This window comes from Triticum aestivum, chromosome 3A (assembly GCF_018294505.1).
Source record: "Triticum aestivum cultivar Chinese Spring chromosome 3A, IWGSC CS RefSeq v2.1, whole genome shotgun sequence".
NCBI classification, from domain to species: domain Eukaryota; kingdom Viridiplantae; phylum Streptophyta; class Magnoliopsida; order Poales; family Poaceae; genus Triticum; species Triticum aestivum.
The window spans coordinates 202,537,756-202,550,093 of record NC_057800.1 but is presented as its reverse complement, the minus strand read 5'-3'; positions in this window follow the sequence as shown (position 1 = coordinate 202,550,093).

Here is a 12,338-nt window from a genome sequence, read left to right as displayed (position 1 = left end):
AATGAAAAAGGCTGAGAAGCCTGACTATCTACCAGATCCTGCCGAGGGCACAAGATCGTAGCTGAGGTAACAAGCTAAACGTCGAAGTCCACGCGGAACTACTAGCGAGACCGAAGTCTCTCTGCAAAAACATAAATTAAGCAACGTGAGTACAAATGTACCCAGCAAGACTTACATCAGAACTAACTACATATGCATCATTATCAACAAAGGGGCTGGTGGGGTTTAACTGCAGCAAGCCAGCTTTGACTCGGTGGCTATCCTGAACTACGACTGCAAGTAACTCTTTTGAGGGGGCGCACACGAGTCCACATATTCACCATATCAATACACCACTATGGATCCGCTCCCGTCTCCCTACGAGAACGCCATCCATAGCACTCACACTTATCTTGCGTATTTAGAGTATCCACTTTCACTTGTCTATGAACTTATATAAGCAACCCAGAAGTCCTTTACCGCGGACACGGCTATTCGAATAGATAATATTAACCCTGCAGGGGTGTACTTCTTCATACATGTTTCCACCACTTAGCGACTCCACACGACATGTGCTCGGCAGACTTCAAGCGAAAGCCGACGTGGGTGTAGACCACGACCTACCTAAACACTCAAGTCTCTAGTCCAGGTTTATCGCCTATTCGGGTTCCATACATGAGGAGATCCGGCCGGAGTTTCGCTCACAGCCCCAAACGATGTGAACAGGGTTCCGTGACACGAAACGGACGCCCGGTATACCCGGCCACGTGCCTACCGCATCACAGCCCACCCCTACGGTCAGCGCTGTCCACGGCCTCCAGCATACTACAAACACCAGAAACTACTTGCAACTCCTGGACAGAGGACAAGGGTGAATAAGAAGTCGAGCGGGGTCATATTTCAGGGCCCAATGTATGGTAGTAGCTGAATCATGGATCACAAACACAGAACTCAGTTCCTGAGGACGGCTTCAATGAGACAACCCACCATGTACTCCTACATGGCCTCTCACCGATACCTTTTACCAAATTGTGTTCACACACTTAGCTCACACATAGTAGGACATGTTCACACACCTCTGATTCATCCCCGATGAATCAGACCCGACTCAACTCTAAGCAGTAGCAGGCATGACAAACAAACATGAATGAGTAGGCACAACAGGGCTCAAACAACTCCTACTCATACTAGTGGGTTTCATCTTTTTACTATGGAATGACAGGTCATGCAAAGGATAAAGGGGTTCAGCTACCGCAGCAAGTAACAGATGAATCGTTGTTGTCCTAATGCAGTAAAAGAGAACAGGAGCGAGAGAGTGGGATTGTATCGGAATGAACAAGGGGGTTTTGCTTGCCTGGCACTTCTGAAGATAACATTGAGTCTTCATCAGTGTCAACGATCACAACGTCGGAACATCGTCTACCGGGAGGGAACAGATACCGGCAACAAAGAAGAAATACAATCAATGCAATGCACAATATGATGCATGCTCATGACATGGCAATATGAATGTGTTTTGAGCTAATGCAACTAGCAACAGATTAAATGAAGTTGGTTTGAATACAAGATTCAAATTCAAACTCCATATGTGATTATTCAAATGCCATTTAATTGATTTGTGCTAAACAGCAGCTATAAGTTGTTCTAACATGCATGAAAATGGTACAGATGGATTCCTTGAATTTTTCTGATAATTTTTCATATATAAATTATTTAATTTGGAGTTACGGTTGAATTTCTATGATTTATTGAAGTTTAGGGCATTTTCTGAAATTTCCTGAATATTAATAATTCCAGTAATTCATTAATGCGTCAGCCTGACGTCAGTGTGACGTCAGCAGGTCAACAGGGGCTGGTCCGGGTCAAACCTGACGTTCGGGACCCACATGTCAGCTGCACAGTGATTTAACAGAGTTTAATTAACTTAACTAAATTGTTAGCCGGGTTAATTAAACGGTAGGGCCCACCGGTCAGTGTTAGTGGCTAATTAGGTTTAGTTAATATTTAACTAAAATTAGCAGGGCCTGGCCCCACTAGTCAGCGACCCTGGGGGGTCAAACCCCAGGTCAAACAAGTCAAACCCGCCGGCGACATGACGCCGGTGAGGCCCGAGACGGCGGCAATGCGCGGAATCGCAGCACAGGCCACAGTTCGAGGCGCGGATGGCACCGTTGGAACCCTGGGCCTCGTCCACGTCGGCTGGTGCTAGAGGGGTCGCCGGAGACGACCTAAATCAACGGCGGTGTCCGCTTCCGCGGCGGCCGGAGTTCGGGCGCCGACTGATTCGACGCTATGGTGCACTACGGGAGGAACTGGTGGGTGCTGCGGGCTCCTGAGGTTGCGGTGAGCACGACGGTGGGCTCGGGAATGAGCTGCGGTAGCTGCGGCCACGGCCACGCCATGGCCGGCGGCGAGAAGCTCTCGGCCGCGGTGGAGAAAGAAGCTAGGGGATGAGCGCGAGCTTGAGAGAAGGGGGAAGAGGAAGAGAGGCTCACAGTGGATCGAACGGAGGGGTCGGCGAGCTCTGGGGAGCTTCTGCGACGGTGAATTTACGGCGGCGGTCCTCGGTGGCCGAGGAGGGGAACGGCGGAGCTAGCGGCATCCAGGGGCTTCCGGTGCCTTTCGTCTGGGTGAGGATGAAGAGGGAGGCGAGGCGGAGCTTCCTGGGGCGTCGGTGAGGCGTGGGGTGGCCGGTAGGCGTGGCTACGGCGAGCGGCAGCGACGAGCTCCGTTCGGTCGCGGGAGAGAGAGGGGCCAGAGGGGGATAGGGACGGAGGGAGAGACACGGGAGAGTGGCGAGAGGTGCAAGGGGTCGAGGGGAGTGCGTGGCTCCCTCGGGTGCCTCCAGCGGCGAGCAGGTAAGCAGGAGGTGGCCGGGGCTCTCGGGCGCGCGCCACGCCTCGGTCCTTCTGGCGAGGAGGAAGACGACAGGGGGGGGGAGTGGAGATGGGCTGGGCCGGTTTCTGCAGCAGGCCGCACAGGTAGGCGCCAGGTAAGTGACTGGGCTTCTCTCTCTTTTTTTCTGTTCTGTTTTCTATTTAATTTCCACTGAATTCAAATTCAAACAAATTTGAAAACAGTGCCAAAACTCCCCTGGATGATTTTATGTCACTTAAGGTCTACTCCTCATAAACATAAAATATCTCAGGGCATTTGAAAATATATTCATTATATATTATGAATATAACTCCAAATTCAAATAAAATATTGATTTAAAATCAGAGCCCAAATAATTCCTTAGAAATGTCCCACAATTTTGGTTTGATTTATAACTCTTGCCAAAATTGTCAGAGCTATTTCTAGGGCATTTTGGATTTACTGATTGCAATTTTAGGGTTTCTTGCCCCTTTATTAAAATGATTTCCGAGGCTTTCAATTTCCTCATTTCAACTTTCAGAATATAGACATGATGCACACATGAAGCTAGCCTAGAGCATTACCAGAAGCTAGGGATGTGACATGATGGTAACAGGAGATAGGGACACAATGTTTAACTAGGTCCGGGCCCTCTCTATGGAGGTAATACCCTACTTCCTGCTTGATTGATCTTGATGAATGTGAGTATTACAAGAGTTTATGTACCACGAGATCGTAATGTCTAAACCCTAGAAGCCTAGCCAATAAGGGTATGGTAATGAGTATATGTGTTGTTCTTTCCGCACTATCCCCTACGGTTTATATAGATACCAAGGGGATCTAGGGTTTACACGGAGTCGGTTACAAAAGAAGGAATCTTCGGTCGCCAAGCTTTCCTTCCACGCCAAGTAGAGTCCAATCCGGACATGGTGCAGTCTTCGGGCTTCATGTCTTCACAGCCGATCAGTCCGGCCCGTAGATAATAGGCTGGACGTTCGAGGACCCCTTAGTCCAGGACTCCCTCAGTAGCCCCTGAACCTAGCTTCAATGACGAGGAGTCCGGCGCGCAGATTTGTCTTGAACATTGCAAGGCGGGTTCCCTCCTTCTGAACTCCAGAATAGTCTTCGGACGAAGTAAGTGCATCCGGACCTGTTACGCACACCATACACAACCGCAGAGAGAATATAATATTCGCACGAATCCAATCTGTTAAGAGCTTCTTTCCAACACGGCATCGTGTCTGTTCGGTTTTAATTTTGAACCATCTTTCTTCTGCCATCCCACATTTTGAGATGCGGTTGCTATTGGCACGTCTTGTCGAAACAGAGATCGTGTCCCCTTGTTGCGGGATTCTCATCAATGTGGGAATGGGTAACCCAACCATGCCGTTTATACAGCCCTTGGGAACAGGCGAATCTCCAGGCGAGTGAGGAGGCGTTTAGCATCAGTTGCCTTTATAAGGGGATAAGGATTCCCCCTTCCTCTTCTCATGCTTTCTTACTGTCTTCGCCCTTCCAATCTCAAGCTCCAGCACCCAAGTTCCCTTCTCCCGGATCTGGTGGATAGGGCAAGTGGACGGTCTCCTCTGTCAAGGAGGAGGACATTACTGAGCTCCGGGCGGCCGGATATTTGGCGAAGGAGATCGCCCATCGTCTGCCAGCCGACGGACAAGTCATCCCCATGCCGGAGCCCACAGGGAGAGTAGTTTTCATCCCCCATTTCCTCCGCGGGCTGGGGTTTCCACTCCACCCTTTCATCCGGGGGCTGATGTACTATTACGGGATATATTTCCATGATCTATCCCCGAATTCCTTCCTCAACATCTCGGCATTTATCGTCGTGTGCGAGGCCTTCCTCCGCATCCATGCCCACTTCGGGCTGTGGCTCAAAGTCTTCAACGTGAAGCCGAAGGTGGTGGATGGCTAGCACGCGGAGTGCAGAGGGGCCATGGTGAGCAAGCTATCCAACGTCTCCTGGCCCAAAGGCACCTTTGTAGAGACAGTAAAGGAATGGCAAAAACAGTGGTTCTACATCACAGAACCTCGCGGCACCACCTAGGCCGCAGCTGCCGAATTCCGCTCCAGTGCTCCCACGCGGCTCACCTCCTGGGTCTAGAAGAGTCCGGACTGGTGTTCTATGGACGAGCTGATAGTGCTGCAGACGCGCGTGCAAAGCATGGTGACCAAGGACGTCAAGCTGGTCGACATTATCCAGGTGATGCTGGTCCACAGGATTCTTCTCTGCGAACGCCGAAGTCTCCCTTTATGGGAGTTCAACTCGAAGAAGCACCAGACCCCGAAAAGGCTCTTCGAGACTTCTCATGAAGGGGCCTGGAGGTTGCTTTTTAAGGGCAACGAGAAGCCACCGGCCATGGACTCAGACCATGGTCACAATTGTAAACGCCCCGCCAACGAGGTATGTTTCTTTTGACGTATTCCCGATTCGATTGTTTTGAGGGTGATGTCTGAGATTTAGTATTGCTCCTTTAGGACTGGGTGGAGAAGGCGCAGCGGATCCAGTGTCCGGTGCTGTTGCCCGAAGAACCGATCATCCCGCGCCTGGCGAAAATGCTGGTGCCGACGCCATATACTGCGCCAGAGAAGAAGGCCAAGGGGCCAAGAGTGGCCCCCGTCACAACGGCACTTCGGACAAGACGTCCGAAGATGACGAGGCCCATTCCTCCGTCCCCGAGGACAATGACGAGGAGGAGGGGGAAAACAACCCTCCTCCCGAGGAGAAAAAGAAGAAGAGGTAGCCCAAAAAGGGGAAGGGCGCCCCAGCGGTCAACACCGCGTGGGACGTCGACAGTATTCCGGAACAACGCCCCCGCTCTAGGCCTCAGGCCGCATCGTAAGCGACATGGCTCATTTACGCGCATATCCATCCCTTTCCTTTTATTACGCTAACATGGTTAATCCATACTTTTGCAGTCCGGCCCGTGACCTTATCCAGCGTTCCTCATCTGGAGGCTCGCTGGCTCCGTCGGAGATGGCGAGCATGTCTCCACCGCCTGCTTGCTCCCCTGGGGCCGGGGACGATACCGAAGTGTTATCCCAGAGGGCCACTCCGAAGGGAGGAGCTCAGCACATTGTCCGGGGGGCGCCACAAGGCGGGACCTCCAGTGTCGGACAGATGGGGGAGCGGATCCCCAAGGAGACCGGCAAAGAGGATCGTATTCAGTTCGGCCCTCAGCCGGATATGATTCCGGTGATCCATGTTGCTCCGGAATCAGGCGAGCACCCTCCTTCGGGTGACCTGATGGAGGCGCTATGAGGTGCCTCCGTTGTGGACGAGCACCGTATCCTTATGGGTGCGGTGATCGAGAAGGTTCAGTCGGCTAAGAGTGGACTAGACGAAGCCTGCAGCAATCTGTTGACAGGTTTCGACGTAAGTGATATAGAAAGAGGAAAACTCCATGTATTCAGTAGCCCCTAAGACACTGTCCGGAGTTCAGCAAGAAGAACCGGACAGAGGATCAACCTCTTTTCATAGGAGACTAACAGAATATGTATGAATAAGCAGGCGTCACTGTTGGCCGCGACCTCGCATACTGCCGAGGTCTCCGAGCTAAAGCAGAAGCTGGAGCAGACCGAGAATGAGCTCAGCGATATTAAGGTTCAGCTCCAAGAGAGGCAAGGTGAGGAACGACTTGCTATATGTTCAAGAAAGAATAAGCGTTGTGTAGTGACAGCGGTATCGTTATATGTGCAAAAGCCGCGATCGAGGTCGAGGCCCTAGGCGAGGCCGAGAAGAAGGCTGTCCAGCAGCAAGCCGCCTGTAAGAAGCTCAAGGCCCGGGTCAAAGAAGTCCAATAGGAGCTCCAGGATGCGGTGAAAAAATGCGAGACCTTGGAGCATAATGCGTCGGTTCAAGGGACCGAACTCACCAAGGCTCGTCAGAGCATGGAGACTGCCCGAAATGAGGCCGAGGCCGCCCTCCAGGAGATCCAGGAGGCCAAGAAGATCACGGCGGGTAAGGCATTTAAGATGGAGAGCAAGTATGCGGAGAGACAGTACCTTTTACTAACTCGAGTTCGGAATTCCCTAGGGGCCTTTGCGGATTTGCCACGCAGTGTATTCGATGCCGTGGAGTTCTATCGAGCCGAAGGAGGGGGTTCCACTGAGAGGCTATTCTGGTCGCAGTATGCGGTGCCAGAGCATCCTGTGTCCTTCACCGATCAGCTGAAACAGCTGGTGGAGCTGCATAGGGTGGCCGAACTAGCCATTAAGGATTTGATAATCCGGCTATGGCCAGCCGAAGCTATGCCGAGGAGCTACTTCGGACTTGTGAGGCGGGTGGTGAATGCCTGTACTCGGCTGGACGTCGTGAAGCGCTCGGCCTGTATCGAAGGTGCGCGCATGGCCTTCGCCTGTTGCAAGATGTGGTTGGCGAAGATGGACGCCGTCGAGGTGACTAGAGGGCCACCGAAGGGCAAGGAGCACCGTACACCGGAACGGTACTTTGCAGATGTCCTGGAGGGGTCTCGCCTTGCGGCAACACAATGTTCACAGGACATTGTATTTGAATGAATGTATTCATTTCCTTTGCCTTTTATTATAAGAAACAAAGCCAGTTTTGTTAATGTAATTTTGTTATGCTTTGATTGTTTCCTCCTGTGCGACCATGTTATGTGTAATATGATGGTTGGCCAGTCATCGGCTTCTGCCCTCACATAGATAGTACAGAGGTATTTAGGATGGAATCTAAACAATCTTGATCCAATTACATGGTCCTTGAAGGAGTTGTTTAGCTAAACGAACAAGGCAATCAGACTATATAGCTTGAACGCCCTCACTTAGCCATAGGAGTTTTATAATGAAGCATGGGCGCAGCGCCTGGTTCGAGCCAGGGTGCTGTCGGCGCATGATCGGGAAGTGCCGATCTTTCACATAATGCGGAGAAAATCTCCAACAATTTGTAACCCTCGAGTAGCTGACCGGCTCTCGCCGTATCATGACAATCAGTTTTCGGCTTTCTCTAATGAGGTACTCGTCCGGTCCAAGCCAGGGCACAATCATAGTAGTTCTCCCTTTACTACCCTAGCCGATGGAGCGGAACGTAGGGTAGCAAGCACAGGAGCCAGGCAACCAACTATTAACCAAAGACATGATTCAGAGCCAATGCATATAATGCTGAATTCGGGGTGCCGTATATATATATATATATATATATATATATATATATATATCTGTGTGTGTGTGTGTGTGTGTGTGAAAGAGTGTCGATGCCAGCAGATAGGCAGATCGAAATAAAATGAAGTAAGAAGCGCAAAACACAAAGACTGGGCCATGAACCATTTTTATTTATAACTGGATGGGTACGTCAAGGCGTATCTTGTACAGATGGTGCTAGAAGTATCCGACCATTTAACGTGCCGGAATTAGTAGGGCGCAGCGTGCGGGTCCTGTGTTGCTTGCCTCCGTAGCATTCCAGTCTTTCTAGAGGACTTGATATCAAGGTTGCGAAAAAGGTGCCTGTAATGAGAAAAATAAGTAAAAGTATGTGTGTCCGGGACCAGTTTTGTCGAATTGTAGCCCCCAGATTATCTCGTGCTCCATCGGTGTCCATGGAATTTTGAGTGTGTAATTGTGTACGCGTGGTATGAATGCCACTACCTCATTGGGGCTGGGACAGAGGCCGAATTGCTAATGAAGCTTCTGACGAGCTGCAATGTCCTGTTGCAGTGTAGTCCGGACCCTCTTAACGGTGTCCAGGGGCTCGACAACTAGATTACAATGCTGCTTGACAAGGCCACTCTGTATTTCTGCTGTCAGGGCAGCAGTTTGCTCCTCTGTTCGGATGGAGCGTTCCGTATTGCCATTGACTGTCATGACACCGCGTGGACCGGGCATCTTTAGCTTGAGATAAGCATAGTGTGGCACTGCGTTAAATCTAGCAAACGCGATTCGTCCGAGCAGTGCATGGTAGCCGCTGCGGAAGGGGACGATGTCGAAGATTAACTCTTCGCTTCGGAAGTTGTCCGGAGAACAGAAGACCACCTCCGGCGTGATTGAGCCCGTACAGCAGGCCTCTACACCTGGTATGACTCCTTTAAAGGTAGTCTTTGTTGGTTTGGTTCGTGAGGGATTAATGCCCATTTTCCGTACTGTATCCTGGTACAACAGATTGAGGCTGCTTCCACCATCCATCAGGACTCCTGTGAGGTGCAACCCGTCGATGATTGGGTCAAGGACCAGTGTGTCCGAACCGCCGTGGCGGATACTTGTCGGATGATCTCGTCAATCGAAGGTGATCGGAAATGACGACCATGGATTGAACTTAGGGGCGAGTGGCTCTACCGCGTAGACGTCCCTGAGTGCTCGTTTGCGTTCCTTTCTGGGGATGTGCGTGGCATATATCATGTTCACTGTTTTGACTTGGGGGGGGGGGCGATTTCTTATGCCCCCCGGTGTTCGGCTGCCGGGGCTCTTCATCATCGTCCTCACTTTGTGATCCCTTTTCTTTGTTTTCGGCATTTAACTTGCCAGCCTACTTAAAGACCCAACAATCCCTGCTGGTATGATTGGCTTGCTTATCCGGGGTGCCGTGGATTTGGCACGGACGGTCGTGTATGCGGTCCAGGCTGGAAGGTCCTTCATTGTTTCTTTTGTAGGGCTTCTTCCATTGGCCGGACTTGGAGCTGCTGAATCCGGTGTTGACTATGGTGTCCTCGGTGTTGTCGCCATTGCTTCTACGTTTGTGTCTATTGCGTCGGAGCCTGCCGGTGCTATTCTTGGCCTCGGTGGGGCCTGTCTCGCTGGCTGTGTTTTTGCTACGAGCCAGCCAACTGTCCTCGCTTGCGCAAAAGCGGGTAATGAATGCCGTAAGGGCTGCCATGGACTTCGGCTTTTCTTGTTCGAGGTGGCGTGCTAGCCATTCGCCACGGATGCTGTGTTTGAAGGCTGCTTGGGCCTCTGCATCCGGATAGTCAACAATCTGGTTCTTTTTAATGAGGAACCTAGTCCAGAATTTTCTGGCAGATTCTCCAAGTTGTTGAACTATGTGGCTTAGGTTGTCGGCATTTGGTGGCCGGACATAAGTTCCTTGGAAGTGTCGAGGAAAGCCTCTTCCAAGTCCTCCCAGCTGCCAATGGAGTTCTCAGGCAGACTATTTAACCAGTGCCGAGCTGGTCCTTTGAGTTTTAATGGGAGGTATTTGATGGCGTGGAGGGCATTTCCTCGGGCCATGTGGATGTGGAGAATAAAATCCTCGATCCATACTGCAGGATCGGTTGTGTCATCGTATGACTCCATATTGACGGGCTTGAACCCCTCGGGGAATTCATGATACGGTACTTCATCCATGAAGCAGAGCGGGTGTGCGGCGCCTCTGTATCGTGCCGCCTCGTGGAGGAGTCCTGAGGGAGTCTGTCTGCGGCATTCGACCCGAGCGTGGTTAGGTTTGTCACATCCGAATAGGTGGTCATCGTCGTCTTGCCTCGAAGCGCGTCCTCGCAATCCGTAGATCGATCTTGTGTGTCCTGCTCTACTGTCCAGTGTCTGTCAGAGGTCGTACATGTGACTCCGGACTTTTCCGTCCTTATTATGGCGGGGTGGTGGGGCGGTCTGCTGTTCGGCCTGAGCTGCTTCTTTATCTGGACGGCGGGGTGGCCGTTCAGCTGCCCTGTCCCGACCACGTGGTGTTCGGTCCGCATTACGTGAGGGAGATGTGCGCTCTGGTGCCTCCTCATCGAATTGAGGTAGCAGCCTGCGTTGCCAAGGCTTGTCTCCTCCTCATAGGCACTGTTTGCATCATCGGGACGAGATTCTTTTGAGTGGGGGTGAGTTGTCACACCCTAGCAAGTTCATGCATTAGAGTGTTTGCATCATGTTTAATTCTCCCAGAAAGATGAAATGGGAATAACAGAACCCCCAGCACCCCCTTAAACCAACTAGGGTATACTAAAATTGGTTTCAATGAACCCAAAATGCCCTTCACAAAATGTTCATCATTTCTGGATTGGGCTAAAACCCCTGGCAAAAATTGTGCACTCTTTTCTCGGACATTCTGGATTTTTTGAATTAAATCATAAGTATTTGAATTTGGACATTTAAATGCTATAAAATATTTTAAATGCTCAATAATTCTGGAAATAAGTGTGGGCTGTTGGAAATAATCTAAACAGAGCCTATGACTATTTTTCATGATTTTTGTAAGTGCCTAACTATTTTTAATAAAGCCACAAAGTTACAGGAAAATAGAAAAAGAAAAACAAAGCAAAGCAGAGGCTTACCTGACGCCACTTAGCAGGCCCACCTGCCGGCCCACCCCAGCCACCACTCCAGCGAGCTGCTTAGCTTGGCCAGGCAGGCAGGCAGGTGCTCGATGCCGGCGCCTGCGTGCGCCACGTAGCTACTCGCCGCCCTGCTTCCTCCCCTCGCCGTTCTGCCGCCCTGGGTCGGTCACCCACTCCTCCCCTGAGCTCGCACACACGCCCTTTCCTCCCCCAGCTCCTCTCGCTTGCTCTCCCGCACCATGGCCGACGCCGCCGTAGCCGCACCGCCATCGTAGTTGCGCTCTACGTCGTCCCCGTGCCGCGCCACCGTGTCCGTTCGCTCCGCCGTCGTCGACTACATCGAGTAGGCCGAGCCCTGAGCGCTCGCCCGCTCTGGAGTCGCCGCTGACCCCGTCTCCCCCAACTTCGGCCACCGAGATCGCCATCGTCGCCACGCTCAGCTCCGACCTTCGCCGAGCCCGCTTCGACGCTTGCTGAAATCGCCGTGAGGCTAGCTCCGTCCCCCCCTCTCCACTAACTCCCTCCTGCACCGTGTGCACCGCACCACGCTCACCCAAGCACCCACCGCCGCCGAGCTCGTCGCCGAGGTGACTCCAGCCAGCCACCGGCCACACCATTACGACCAACGCACTGACCGCACTCGCAGGAGCCCGTAGCACCACTCCACGCGCCCTGCCGTGCCCCGTAGCCTCGGTTTCGACCTCGCCCGACCTCCAGCGACCACCAAGGTCATCGCCGGCGACGTTTCCGGCCACCCCAACTCCACCCACTGCCACCACTCAATGCGGCTTGCTCCCAGCTATGCGTAGATGCTCTTTGCCGTCGTTTTGGTCGCCGGAGCACAAAACCCGCACCACCCCACCGCGTTTGGCCTCGCCGGTGGCTAAACGCCGGCGAGTTGACCTCGTTTGGCCTGGGGTTTAACTCCCCTGGGTCAATGATAGGTGGGCCCAGAGGCCTGCTAATTTTAGTTTAGCACTAATTAACTTTTAGTTAACACAATAGGTCACTGACATGCGGGCCTAGGCCCCACTGACAGTTTAGTTAGTGTTAACTTAACCCTGTTAATTAGATGTTTCACTGACGTGTGGGTCCCAGCCGTCAGGTTTGACCTGGGCTGGCGCCTTTGACTCGCTGACGTCACAGTGACACAGTGTTGATGCAATTATTTATTTTCTGGACTTATTCTTATATAGGAAATTCTAGAAGATAGCCAAAACTTCTAAAAATCATAGAAAATCAACCATAGCTCCAAATCAAACAAGT